Source organism: Pinus tabuliformis, chromosome 5_1 (genome assembly GCF_031772625.1).
Source record: "Pinus tabuliformis cultivar Carrire ecotype Pingquan chromosome 5_1, CPIR1, whole genome shotgun sequence".
NCBI classification, from domain to species: Eukaryota; Viridiplantae; Streptophyta; class Pinopsida; order Pinales; family Pinaceae; genus Pinus; species Pinus tabuliformis.
The window spans coordinates 87,712,957-87,727,084 of record NC_142305.1 but is presented as its reverse complement, the minus strand read 5'-3'; positions in this window follow the sequence as shown (position 1 = coordinate 87,727,084).

The window sequence follows — 14,128 nt, the reverse complement described above, 5'->3', positions numbered from 1 at the left end:
CCATGGATTCCTCATCTAACGTATCCGTATCTGTAACATTTTATGCTTCATCCTCCTTGGACTCTACCTGTTTTTCTCGTACCTAGTTTGATGTTTATGTTTGGTTTTCGACCATCAAGGGCTCATCATCTCATTTTCAGTCCATGGAACATCTTCTGCTTTAGCTTCCTTGGACTCTACCTGTGCATTGATGGAAATATCCTACAATGTAATTTTCTTCTTTTTATACCAAAGCTTCAGGAATTTCTTCTGCACATTAATATTGATAGTACCCACATATTCCATCCAAGGGTATCCCAAACCAACATCCACATTATCCATATCTGAAGCATAAAATTTAGAATGCAATACATACTTGTCCATAGAAATCTTCAAATCTTTATAAACTTGCACCTCCTCATTATTAATTGTTGGGTTGTGTTATATTCTTTCCATGACTAGCCCATGTAGTTAACCGGGGGTTAGTGCGGGGGAGGTCGCAGGGGGTTTGAGGGGCACCCGTAACCCCACTTTATGGGGTCCAGGGCAGCGTCCCGGAAAATTTTGGTTTTGGACTCTATGTTAGGTTGGGCGGACCCACCTATGGTTTTGTGCATGATTTTCGCACATGTTTTTGGACGCGATGGTTTTCGGTCCATGGTTTTGGACGCAATGGTTTTCGATCCATGGTTTTGGACGCGATGGTTTTTGGTCCATGGTATTGGATGCTTCGGCATGTATAAATATGTATTGTAACATTGAAAGGAATTTAATGAAAAGTCAAGCTGGTAGTCCTGGTTTTGGGATCCAGGGGAAAATCTTTGTGTATATGTGTTTTATGTGTTATGCTCTCGCATTGTTTATTTTTTGTTTTTTAGAATTCGTATGCAGGGAATTTCTATACGGGGTTAAAACCTACATTTGGTATCAGAGTTGTTTTGGCTCCAAACTCAACCGCCTCTGATCTAAGATTCGTGAGAACAATGTATTTCTCGTACAGAGATTGACTGTATGGGATTTTACCGCATATCTCACCTTCCAAAGGAAGGATGAATCTAGAGGCTACCTGGCCCGATTACAGACTCTGCCTGAAGAAATAAGATGTAAACACTTTCTGAATAGTAGATCTGATGATCAACAGCTCCGATACCATGTAGAAATTTTGAATAATAAACACTTATTCACAGATATTATCCCGATTATACACTATTGTGGAATACATGCATAATACATAGTCTCCTCTACGTTGATCATCAATTTAGCAGCATTAAAAACAATGAAACATCAATCACATGCACACATTAACACAGTATGTAACCCAGGGAAAGATTACAGCTGAAAACCCCACACTCTCTGTATATTAATGATTGAGAACATGTAACAATACATAGTACAATACTCCTCACAAGTATCCAGCACTATCTCCACCTGTTACACACAAAACTAGCTCAAATCCGAACAAGTCACAGGTTCAAATCTTCTCCACTTCTTTGCCTACCTACTATTGCAAATACCAAGTGAAAATCACTCACCCAAACATCATGTGAGCACAGGCTATTTCACTGGGCATATACTGTGCAATCCTCATGGGCATACTCAATCCTTTGATTGTGCAAGATCTCATGCACAACTATAGTCACAACTGATAGAAATCTCAACCTCTAACACCTGTCTCCACTGAACTGTACATGCACTGAGTTAACTGATGTATTCTGCAGTTGCATTATGAGTTAATAATTAGTGAATTAGTTTAATCAATTAATTCACATCACTCATCACTAGTCTATTTGCAGTTAGACGCATTACAACTAGTTTAACCAAGTCAAACTGAACACAACTCCATCAACTCCACATCCAACTCCACAGAACTCACATGCATGAGTTCTAACTGATGTCATGCATGCAATAGCTCAACTGACTCATAAGAAAAGTGTATTTGCTTCTGATAGCTTCATGTGCCACGTCTGTAGCTCAAACTGAGGTGCTCCAAAAGGATAAGATAATGTTTATAGTCTAAATATTATTATGAGACAATAATATTTAACTTTTCTATTTTTAGCCTGGCAATCTAAACATAGACTTTGATCACTCCGCTGTGAACCAGAAATAGAAGTCCATCTATTTTTCCCAACATGACCAATCATCCATAAACAGCATCCTACAACTCATAGACCATGATCCATATGTCTAAAAATAGACTTTGCGCCAAAAATACCCTGCGGGCCCACTTAGTGAAGGCGACTTCTTTCCACTAAGCTCCATCATCTTGCTGCATTCTCAACAAGCACTGTGTGTAGATAAAATGTCAAAAAGGAAACTATGTATATTTACAGATGAAATATATATGAAGTCTATTCTTCCTGTGAGATCAACAAAAATTAAATTTATATAGCGATATCCATAAATGGCCGATGGTAACATCACGTTGTTCCCAGATCAACCAGTTGACTGGATCCCTATTCGCATCCTCCTTGGATAGCCTGTCAGCAACTGTGTTCTGCTCCCTATAAATATGATGGCATGTAAAAGAGTCAAATGATGTAATCAATTTCAGTGCCTCGTCCAGAATATGACTTGAAGTATAAGCATTGCATCTAGAATATTTATTTAGCCAATCACAAACAACTTTTGAATCCCCAAATATTTGTAGATCTCTACAGTTTTTCTCCAATGCAAATTGAATGAGAAATTTTGTTGCAGATAATTCGGCATAGTTATTAGTGCCTCTGCCAAATCCCATAATAATACTGTATGAGTGATGTGAATTAATATGAACGATGGCACCCTCGCCACACCCATTATCCTGTGCAACGTTCTCAAAGTAAGCCCACGACCTCTGATAATAAATCGTCTCAGGTATAATGCTGCGCGGTTGAGGGGGTGGTGCATCTTTGGGGTTGAGGGAGTAATCAGCCAACGCAACAATGGAGGGATAGTGAGGGGAGTCATTCCAGAAGGTGAGTCTGTTCCGGGGGATCCAAAGGGCCCAACAGATAAGAAGAGGCATATTATGTAGCCTGGCAGGGGAGACAAAGGTGCACTAGTTCTTCCATGCCCCAAGGATAGATGCGCCCTCCCAAGTATTGTGAGGAGCAGCCGAAGGTAAGATAGTATTCCAGAGATTCTTTGCCGCAAAACTTTCCAAAAATAAATGTGAGATAGATTCATTGCAGCATTTGCAGAGACAACACCAGAATGGTTCGTGTTGTGATCGCTTGAGGAGGTTATCTCCTGTGGGTATTTTGTTTCTTAGAATGGTCCACATGAGAAGCCTACTTCTTAGGGGGGCTTTGAGCTTCCAGAGACTTTTCCACCAAGCTTCAGGTGCATGTGGTCTTCAGTCAGAACAAGATATCCTTCCTTAGGAGTATATCTCCCAGATTTTGAGAAAGCCTAGATAATCTCATCTTCTCCCTTGGTTATTCAGTTGTGAGCTTCAGTAAGAGCCCGAATATAGTCATTCCAATATTGAATCCATTGATGTGGAATGTTCAGCCTGTGGGCTGATTTCCAAGCTTGTTGGAGGAACGTAGTATGGTCGGCATACGCAATAAGGTTCAGATGGGATATGTTTGTTGCATGAAGATGATTTATGAGATCATTTGATAGCCTATGCATATTTCCACAGCTAATCCAAGCGTCAATTCCCACCCTTTCTACCGAACCTAATTGAATTTTCCAGGTAAGACCAGCTCTGATGGGATCCAATGCTTTAATCACAACCTTCCATATGATCGATATCCTTGTAGTGAGTCTTTGAGGCCTTCTAATCCAGTCCATAATCTGTAACAGGGTAATGTATCTAGAGACAATCACCTTAGTCTAGAGACTAGATGAAGTAATGAGTTGCCATCCGATTTTTGCAACTAGAGTGGAGGAGAAGTCCTCTAGCTTCTTAATGCCCCAAGCCCCACATTTTTTGGTAGATTTAGAGCATCCCATTTTACCCAGGCGAAAATATTTCCCGAATGACTACCCTTCCAAAGGAATCTGCAACAAAGAGCTTGTGTCCTAGCTAGGATTCCTCTGGGGATCCAAGCTAGTGACATCCAGTAGACCGGAGTGGCCTCTAGTACACTTTTTATGAGCGTAAGTCTGCGAGCCCTAGAAAGATATTTGAAGTACCAGGTGTTAAGCCTCTTCTCCATTTTAGCAATGAGCCAAGTTTAGTGAGAAATTTTGTAATCCAAGGGTTTTAGCTTGTATCCCAGGTATTTTAGACCCTCCTCCAGTATCAGAGGGGTAAAACGAAATCTTTTCAATGTAAAATGGGTCTCATGTTGTGTGCATCCTGTCGTTGTCAAAGTATATTTTGAATCATTGATAGTCATCCCTGTAGCCACTTGAAATAATGAGAAAGTAGCTTTCATGATTGACAAATCCCCAATGACTTCATTTAGAAAAATCAAGACATCATCCACAAAAAGTAGATGTGTGAGAATACAGTCTTCAGTGATTTTAATTCCCTGTAATTTGCCCCTTCTGTGTTCTTCTTTGATAAGTCTACTGAGTCCTTCCATGATTAGGAGAAAGAGTAATGGTGACAGAGGGCAACCCTATCGAATACCTCTTTCTGAATAAAAGAAGGGCGATTCGCTTCCATTAACCAGGACACTGAAGGGTATGTTAGTAATGCATCTTATGATCCATTTAATAAACATGAATGGGAAACCCAGATGAGTTAACAAGATTCTAATATATAACCAGTTTACTCTGTCGAAAGCCTTTGAGAGGTCAACTTTAAGGATCATACCTTTGCATTTCTTGATATGAAGAGCACTGCCTCATGAATCTGATGGTCTTGTAGGAAGGAAAATTGTTTAGGTGAAATATGCTTGGAAAGTATGGACCTCATCCGATTTGCAATAATCTTCGCTATGATATTGTATATGTAGTTACACAGTGAAATAGGCTTATATTCATCATATGAGGTTGGGTTGTCTGATTTGGGGATGAGCGCAATAAAAGTAGAGGTGAGAGAAGCAACCAGCTTTCCATTTATCCTGGTATCCTCTATGACTTTTAGGAGGTCTGTGCCAAGAGTCTCAAAGAAAGCCAAGAAGAACTCAATTGTCCATCCATCTGGCCCAGGGCTTCTATCTTTTTTGAACCACTTGAGAGTGGTTTCCAGCTCTCCTAGAGAGATTTCCTTTGTTAGTTCCCTTTCCTCCTCTTGATCCACAAATCGTGGGAAGAGCTGCGCCACTTGAATAATTTCAGCCAGGTTTACTTCCCAAGGAGCATTGTAGATTTTTTGAAATATGAGGTTGCCAATGATGCCAGATGCGAGAAGGTGTTGACAGAATGTCCATGATCATCATTTAGCTACCAGATTGTGTTAATAGCCTTCCTCCCATTGGTATATTTGTGATAGAACTTAGTATTATCATCCCCTTCCTGCATCCAAATCGCCCTACTTCTCAGTCTCTAGACTTCTTCACGGTCCTTAATAATTTTTCCTCTGGCTATGTAAAGTGAGGAGATCCTATCCTTATGTTCATTTGATCTGTATATCCCTCCATGATTGTTTTCAAATGCTGTTATGTCAGCTTCGATCTACCTTAGGGATTGATCATCCAAGATTCTTTTATTGTGTGCCCAAATTTTGGACAGCTTCTTCAGCTTCAAGAGATTGTGCACGAAACTATTTATAATGTTCCCCCCAGCCCCAGGTGGGTTGGACATCCAAAAGTCTGTGACCATATGAATGTAAGAGGCTTCCTGCAGCCAAGCTGAGAAAAATTTATATGGACCTTTGGGTTTAGCCCGACCCCCATCTATTTCGATGTATATTGGTAGGTGATAGGAGATACCTCCCGATCCCACCCATTGTTTGATATTGTAGCCATATTCCAATAAATTCTCCTTGACCAAAAAATGATCTAATCTACGAGCCAAGTTATCATCCCCTGTCCTATTGTTCCTCCAAGTTGCTTGGATCTTTGTAGAGGGGATGTCTATCAGATGGTGGGATTCAAAAGTAGTTTCAAAGTATTCCGAAAGAGGATCTCTTTGTGCTTGATGACCCCAGGATTCATAGTGGCCGATTGAGAAGTTAAGATCTCCACCCAAAATGATAATGTCCATTTGTAAAATGTCAGATCCCAGTAATTTGTCCCAGAAATCAGGCCTGTGGTGACATGGTCCATAAATGTTGAAGATTCAAAAATCCATACCTAGATCTGCTGAGTCTATATCTACTCTGATGTGCCTAGACCCTCCCCAACAGTTGAGTAGTTTTATGGAGCATGAATTGTATCCCATTGCTATAACCCCAGATCTGCCATGGGCATCAAGAGAAGTAAATGCCCATCTAGGTAGCATTGTTCCAAGGGTGTGAGATATGGCATCATCAGGTCCAAGATTTTCTTGTAAGAATATGATATATAAAGGGTTGGCAGCAAGTAACCGGCAAAGTGCTAATTTTTTATCGGGCCTAGCTAGCCCTCTATAGTTAAATGAGACAATCGTCATGGGGTGGGCGCTATGGGGGCATCTATTTTGCTAAGTACCTCAAGGATGGTAGCCTGTCTACCGGATGCAATCTCATCTCCAACCAGGCTTTGTGCTTTCGTAAGAGAGGAAGGTCGACCACACAGGATCTTAAGCGGAAGAGGGGAGGGGACGAGGTCGAGCTTGACATGGTCCGATGCCTGAATCTTAGTCTTAGATCGGGTCATATACCCAATGGAGGGGAGACCAGAGATAGATGCAGGTGGAGGAAGTGAAAGTGATGTAGAAAGCATGGGAGGGGTGGGGGAGAAAGAGGAAAGGGGGGAACCAAGAGGGCAGGACAAAGGGATAGAGGACGAGGGGAGGGCAGTTGATCCCAAACCAATTCCAGGGGCTGAAATAATAAAATCAAGAACATAAGAGCTTAAATGTGAGCAAAAGGATGTGGAAATGCACTTACTGGAAGTGTCTGCATCCCCGGCAGCCGCCTTGGATCTAGTGTGGAGGAGAAGGTGGTCTATGCGGACGTCTGCCTTGCTTTTTTGGGATAGGCTATGAGGGTTCCGCTTCCTTGGCTGAAGGTTCCGCCTGGACTTCTGAATTAACATGTTGGGGTTGTTCCCCATACTTCGGCGATGCCTGAACCGGTGTTTCATTTCCAAGTTCCTTCCTGTTTTCTTGTCCATTGAGAGGGCAGTCCTTGAATAAATGCCCAACTTTGTGGCATCTCCTGCACCTAAAAGGGACTTCCTCATAGTCAAGAGTCTCTCTCCTAGTGGAATTTCTCCACTGAATGTTGATATGCTCTAGCAGACCATCCTTAGTATCCATATGCACCAATATCATTGCATATGCCATATGCTTAGTGGTCTGGTAGGATTTATCAAATGTTAAGAAGGTACCCAGGGCATTTCCAATGCGCCTAAAAACATCCTCCGTCCAAAAATGTAATGGTAAACTAGGGAGGTGGACCTAGAGGGGGCCAACATCCACCCGTTCTTGTTCTGGATTGAACAGGGGAGTCCATATTCGCAGAAGAACCAACGCCTGATCAATATGCCATATCATGGAGAGCACCCAATTGGTGTGTTCCAACTTGTCAAAACGTAGAGAAAACCAGCCTTTTACAAAGGTCTGTACGAAAGTAGGGTCATTCAAGTGATGGCCCCAAACCTTAGATGCCCATTGTGGTATCCTCTCTATACTGTAATGTCTGCCTCTAACTTGACCCACTAAAACCTTCTCAGTTGTATCCATGGAGTCGAGTAGCTATGTGTCCTTAGTCAGTTTGAGGAAGATCTCACAGACTTTTATCTTGAGGAACTTCTTCTTCCTAGATGCCCTTGTTCTCTCTGCTTTAGTGTGCTCTGCTTTGGTGTGCTACTGTGCTACCGTCGAGTGTGGGGGAAACCTAGATCCAGGGTGGAGTCATCAATGGCACAGAGGCAAAAATGCCAGAAATGGGGGAAATTCCTGTGAGGTTGCCCAGTGGAGGAGTGATTTGATAATGAGATCTTAAACAATTATTAAGGTATTACAGACTTATGTGCATGGATTTGCCTATGTTACTTTGTGCAATCGATTGATAAGATTGTGAAATACATAGGAAATGAAGCAGTTAAATAACATAATAGACAACACACATAAACACAACAAGTTTAATAAGGAGTTCACCCAACACTCCTGGGCTATGTCTCCTGGTCCAGCCTTCAGTGGTGACCTCTCTATTATGTCTTCAAAAATAGAGTTTTACAACAGTGAGCTCAATTTGAGCCTCACAAAACATATACAAAACAATAAGGCTTTACTTGGATCCCCCAAGTTTCTTCTGAGTACACAGACTCTCCTCACTGACTCTCTGTCTCTGTTACTCTGTCTCAGCACTGCTTGTCTTTGTTTGCTCTCTGTTTGTGGCTTAAAGCCAATCTATGTTATTTGTTCATTTCACCTTCTCGGGCTCTCTGGCTTCCCGACCTCTGTCCGCTCAGATCCCTTTCTAAGGATTAGCAATGATTGCTAAACGCTTCCAGGGATGGTGGCCACCTGTACTGTAAAGGAATGGGTATTCGGGCCATTGAAATCCCAAAATTGGTCGTTTTCTGCTTACACAGAGAAATGCATTCAAACACATGAAAAGTCTGCCAAACATTTTCTATCAGACTTCAAATATCCATAAATCCACCTTATACTCCTATCAGGTTCGCTTGTATACCGGCATCGCATCTCCACCATTAATCTGGGAGATCCAGATCCAACGGTTGTGGTTTATTTCGGGTGGCCCTTTCGTATGGGGGTCAGCTGCCTGATGAGGGTGGTTTTCTCTCTCCTCAGCCTGGACACGTGGTAGCCATTGAATGGGATCGGGCAGAGCCCGGCCCAAACCACTTACTACCCTTGGCCCACCCGAAATCCCGCTTATATCGTGATTTCCCTTTGTATTGAGAATACATTAAAAACATTGAAAAACCCCAAAAAATGGATTTATCAGACTTGAAATCATATATAACAATATTGATAAACCCTTTTTGGTCTGTAATATCGCATCGACGCCTTTTCCTTTACATTTCGTTTATTTGAAGAAAATGGAAAATACAAAGGAAAATCCTATTTCCCGGACTTGAAATGTTATCAAATATCATTCATAATCTTTATCGAGTTTGGCTATCGCAGTCATAGTTATTATCGGCCCTGCTCCATTGAAATGTTCTAATGCAATATTGCGATGCAATTGATCGCAATCACATATTGCACATGCCGCGAGCTGATTGTAATCACTTCACTGTGGTTTGTCGACGTGATATTGCGATACAACGTGGACCGTCAATCTGCGCACTTGATCGAAAATCCTCGTTGACCCCGCTAATCACTGTCACATATTTTTGGTGGTCTTCACTGATAGCCTCCCTTTTCCACCACCGATTGCGATTCACCAATCATATTTGGACCGTTGATCAGCCAGATCCAACAGCTCCTATGCAAAGTTTCTTTAAACCATCAATACTCTATTTCTCAATGATTTCTCTATGTTTTTACCTCCTGATAGTGTTATCTGCCTTTTTAAGAGTTTTTCCTTATGCGATAGTTTTGATCTTTTGAAATATTTTGAAGACTTAGAGGGTTTTTGGATCCATTTTGGATCACGCCTTCCCACTGAAAAGGCTTTTGGACCACCAAAAGTTGGTTTTTAAGCATCAATCAAGTGAGGATACAACTTCCTCACTTATCCAATCTCTATCCATCTTGTACTGCTTGGTTTTGAACCTTTGAGTCCAATTCTAAGGTACTCAACATCCCCTCTACGCATAGTTCTCACCTTCCTGTCCAAAACTGTATCTTCCTGCAACTCATTGAGATATTAAGGCAACAGATCATCAATAGAAGGAAACTGACTTTGCTCTTCGGGATATTCAATCAATGAAGGTTCAAATAGTCTCAAGTTCTCTGCATTAACTACTGAATAGATGTGCATGTAAGCTGGCAAATCAAGGCGAAAAGCATTCTCACCAATTTTCTCAAGTATCTTGAAAGGCCCATACTTTATTGGCTTCAACTTCTTACCTTCACCTTGCATTATGTCCTTGCTGATGTACAGCAAAACTTGATCACCAACTTGGAAGCTATGCTCAATTCGATGCTTATCATGCCTTGCCTTGTACTTAGCTTGGCTCTTTTCTAGCTATTCTTGCACTGCCTGGTGAATTTCTTGGATCTGTTCAATGAACTTGGTTGCTTTGTCCACATCATTGTGTCCATCAACTACTATGTCTTTACTAAAGATAAAATCCAAGGGAGGCCTTGGTATAAAACCAAAAAAAGTCTCAAAAGGAGATCTTTGTGTAGAAGAATGTTTAGCACGGTTGTAAGCATGTTGCACATAACATAAATGTTAATCCCAAAGATTGGGATGCTTGCTGCAATAGCCTCTGAGCAACTGGATCACTGTCTTATTGACCACCTCTGTTTGGCCATTTGTTTGTTGATGGAATGTTGTGCTCTTCTTCAATTTGGTGTTCATTAACTCCCATAGACTTGACCAAAAATTCCCAACAAATCGGGAATCTCGATCAGAGACAATAGAAGTGGGTAACCCAAAATGAACCCATTGAAAGAACAACTTTGTTGTTTGTTCAGTTGTAATCTACTTGTTACAAGGTATTAAAATACACATTTTGCTAAACCTATCCACAATAACATATAAATAGTCATGACCTTTTCTAGACTTTGGCAGTCCCCCAACAAAGTCCATGGAAACACTTTCCCAAGGATGAGAAGGAACTGGAAGTGGAGTGTACAAGCCTAGTTTTCTATTGCTGGGCTTGCTTTTAGCACACATGGTACACCCTTTAATATATCTAGAAATTGTTTCATGCATTCTTGGCCAATAACAAAATCTTTGCAGTTGTGCAACTATTTTACTTGCACCAAAATGACCTGATATTAGAGAAGTGTGTGCTTCTCGGATTATATTAACTCTTTCAGTTTGAGGAATGCATAACTTTCCTAAATGATATAAGAGTTGGTCCTTAACATGATAATCCAATTCTTCTACTTGTTTTCTATGACTTAAAGTTGCATATACATCTTGAGCATATTGTTCAATGTAGCTTTCATGCAATACTGAATTATGCTTAAGTATAGTAGATGCATTTATAATTGGTTTGGATAACATATCTGCAACCTTATTGTGTATGCATTTCTTATATCTGATGACAAGATGAAACTGTTGTAGAAAAACCATCCACCTATAGTGTCTTGATTGCTGAAATTTAGTTTGTGAGTGTAAATATTGAAGTGGTTGATGATTAGTATGTACTGTTTCTTTGCCCATTAGGTAATGCTTCCACTTTTTCACACTCTATACTAATGCATAAAATTCTTTATCATATGTGGGATAATTAACTACTGTAGAATTAAATGTCTCAAAATTATAACATATGAGTTTACCATGTTACATTAACATTGCTCCCATGGCATAGTCACTGGCATCTATTTCAATCTCAAATGGTCTTTGAAGATCTGGCAATGCTAGTACTAGTGCTATACTAATAATTTCTTTCAAGGTGTCGAAGGCTTTCTACTGTTTGCCTCCCCACTGAAACACCTTTTTCAATCTTCTTAAAGCATGTAAGGGAGCTGTAATCATGGAAAAGTTAGCAATAAACTTTCTTCAATATTGTGATGCTCCTAGGAAGCTTCTAACCTCTGTAGCAAATTTGGGTTTAGCCCAGTTCACAATGACTTCAACCTTATAGGGATCTATCTTCAATTCCCCACCCCCTACAATATGACCCAAATAATTCAAAGATGTTTTTCTAAATTCACATTTTGATAATTTAACATAGAGATTTTCTCTTTTAAAAACATCTAGTGTCTGCTTTACATGCTTCAAATGTTCTTCCCATGTTTTACTGAAAACAAGAATGTCATCTAAATATACAATTACAAAATCATCAATAAAAGGCCTGAGTACATCATTCATTACTCTCATGAAAGTGGCCGGAGCATTAATTAAGCCCAAAGGCATAACTAGCCATTCATACAACCCTTGCTTTGTTTTGAAAGTAGTCTTCCATGCATCTTGCTCTGCTACTCTGACCTGATGATAGCCACTGCGCAAGTCCAACTTGAAAAAGTATACAGCCTCTTTCTACTGATCTAATAGATCATCTATGTGAGGAAGAGGATAACGATTCTTGATCATTATTTTATTCAGTGTTCTGTAGTCAATGCACATCCTCCACGAACCATCTTTATTTCTCACCAATATGATTGGAGATCTACATGGTGATGTGCTTGGCCTTATGAACCATTTTTCGAGCAGCTCTTGTACCTGCTTCTTGATTTCTGAATTCTTGAAAGTGGATAACCTATACATTCCGATGTTAGGCAATGGAGCATCTTGTTGCAAATGAATATCATCTACAATTTCCCTTTTGGGTGGCAGACCTTTAGGTTCTTGAAAAAGGATATCATATTTTGAAACAAATTTTTCTAAATTAGCTTTTTGTTTAGCATCACAGCCTTCAAATACATTGGTTTTATCAGGGGTCTTTTCCTTTACAACCATTAGTAAAAATTGCTTTCATGAATTTACAATTCTTTTCATCTGCCCTAAGTTAATGAGAGTGTAGTTATTTTTGAGCTGTTGAGCTCTTACAATATATTCTATTCCATCTCTTGTGAGTTGATACTTATTTTTAGTTCTATAGAAAATAGCTTTTCTATCATACAAGTAAGGACTTCCTAAAACAATACCACATATATCCAAAGAAACTATATCTAACTCAACCTCATCTACAAAAGCTGACCCAAAAGCAAACCTAAGTTTGCATTGTCTAGTCACTTGTAGCTATGCTTTATCACATACCCAACCTAATGGATATGGCTTCTTGTGAGGTGTGGTTAGTAGTCCCAACTTCTTTACAATTGCTTCAGAAATCAAGTTTACTTGTCAACCACTATCAAATAAAGTATCAATATTTTGATGCTTGGAAATAACTCTAATATGAAAAAATCTCATGTCTTTTCCTCTCATTGTCTTCATTATCAATAGATTGTGTAGAATTACTAGTAGATGCTTCAGAATTTTTACCTTTTATACCTGCAGCTATGACTATTGTTTCATCACCTGAGTCTAACCCCAAATCTTTATGAATAGCAACAACAGTCTTCTTCTTCTTTCCATCGAACTTCTTGGGTTTTGGGTCTGGATGCAAAGACCAGCAATGTTCATCATCATGTCCATCCTTATTGCAGTGAGTGCATGAAGATTTATCTTCCTGTACAACATTTGCCTTGCTCTATTTCCATTTCTGCTTCCTCTCTTCCTTGTTCTTGCTTGCAGTGGGTTTTGATGATCCCCCAATCTCTGGGTTCACATTCTTGCCTCTAGCCTCTAGATGTGTAGCCTGAACGGATACCTCATCTATGCTAGTGGGGTTAAACATGAGAATGGTGTGCCTCAAATAGCTGCGTAGAGTACCTATATACTTCAACAAAGTTTCAAGTGAGTCTAGAGAAATGCGTAGAATTAAAGCTCTTTTTCTAAATTCTTGGGTATAGCTTTGTACACTTTGCCCTTTTAGCTGGCGAAGAGTTTGCCAACTCATCATTGCTTGCTGCATATAAGCTAGTGGATAGAATTTTTTTTTAATGGCAGAAACAAATTCACTCCAGGTAGAAAGAATTTTACCATGCTTCTTCAAATCAGCTTGTGTCTTGCCTTCCCATGACACTAGGGCAGTTCCTCCAAGGCAAAGGTTGGCCAGCTGAATCTTTCTCCTTTCTGAATCGATGTTCTGCACCCTGCAATACACATCAATCTGCCTAATCCAGTTATCTAGATTTTCTGCATTCAACTCTCCATCATAGATTGGCAAATCAAATTTTACATATAATTTAATCAAAGGGCTAGAATGAGGTGTTGATAGAGGAGGCTCTTTTCCTTTCCGTTTTCCTTTTGAATGGCTATCTAGAAGAGGTTCCTCTATTCCTTTGTCCTGTTTGGAGGCTGAAGTATCTTCACTTTGACCTTTCTTAAATTCTCGATACATCTTTTCTACCATGGCTCTCATGATCATGAAACTGTCCATGAACTAAGAGTCTGATTCCAAGGGAATTTCTTCTGCCATTTTCCTCCCAAGATAGACTCTTCCAATTTCTGGGTTAGTCTCAACCAGTTCTCCTTCTCCTAATT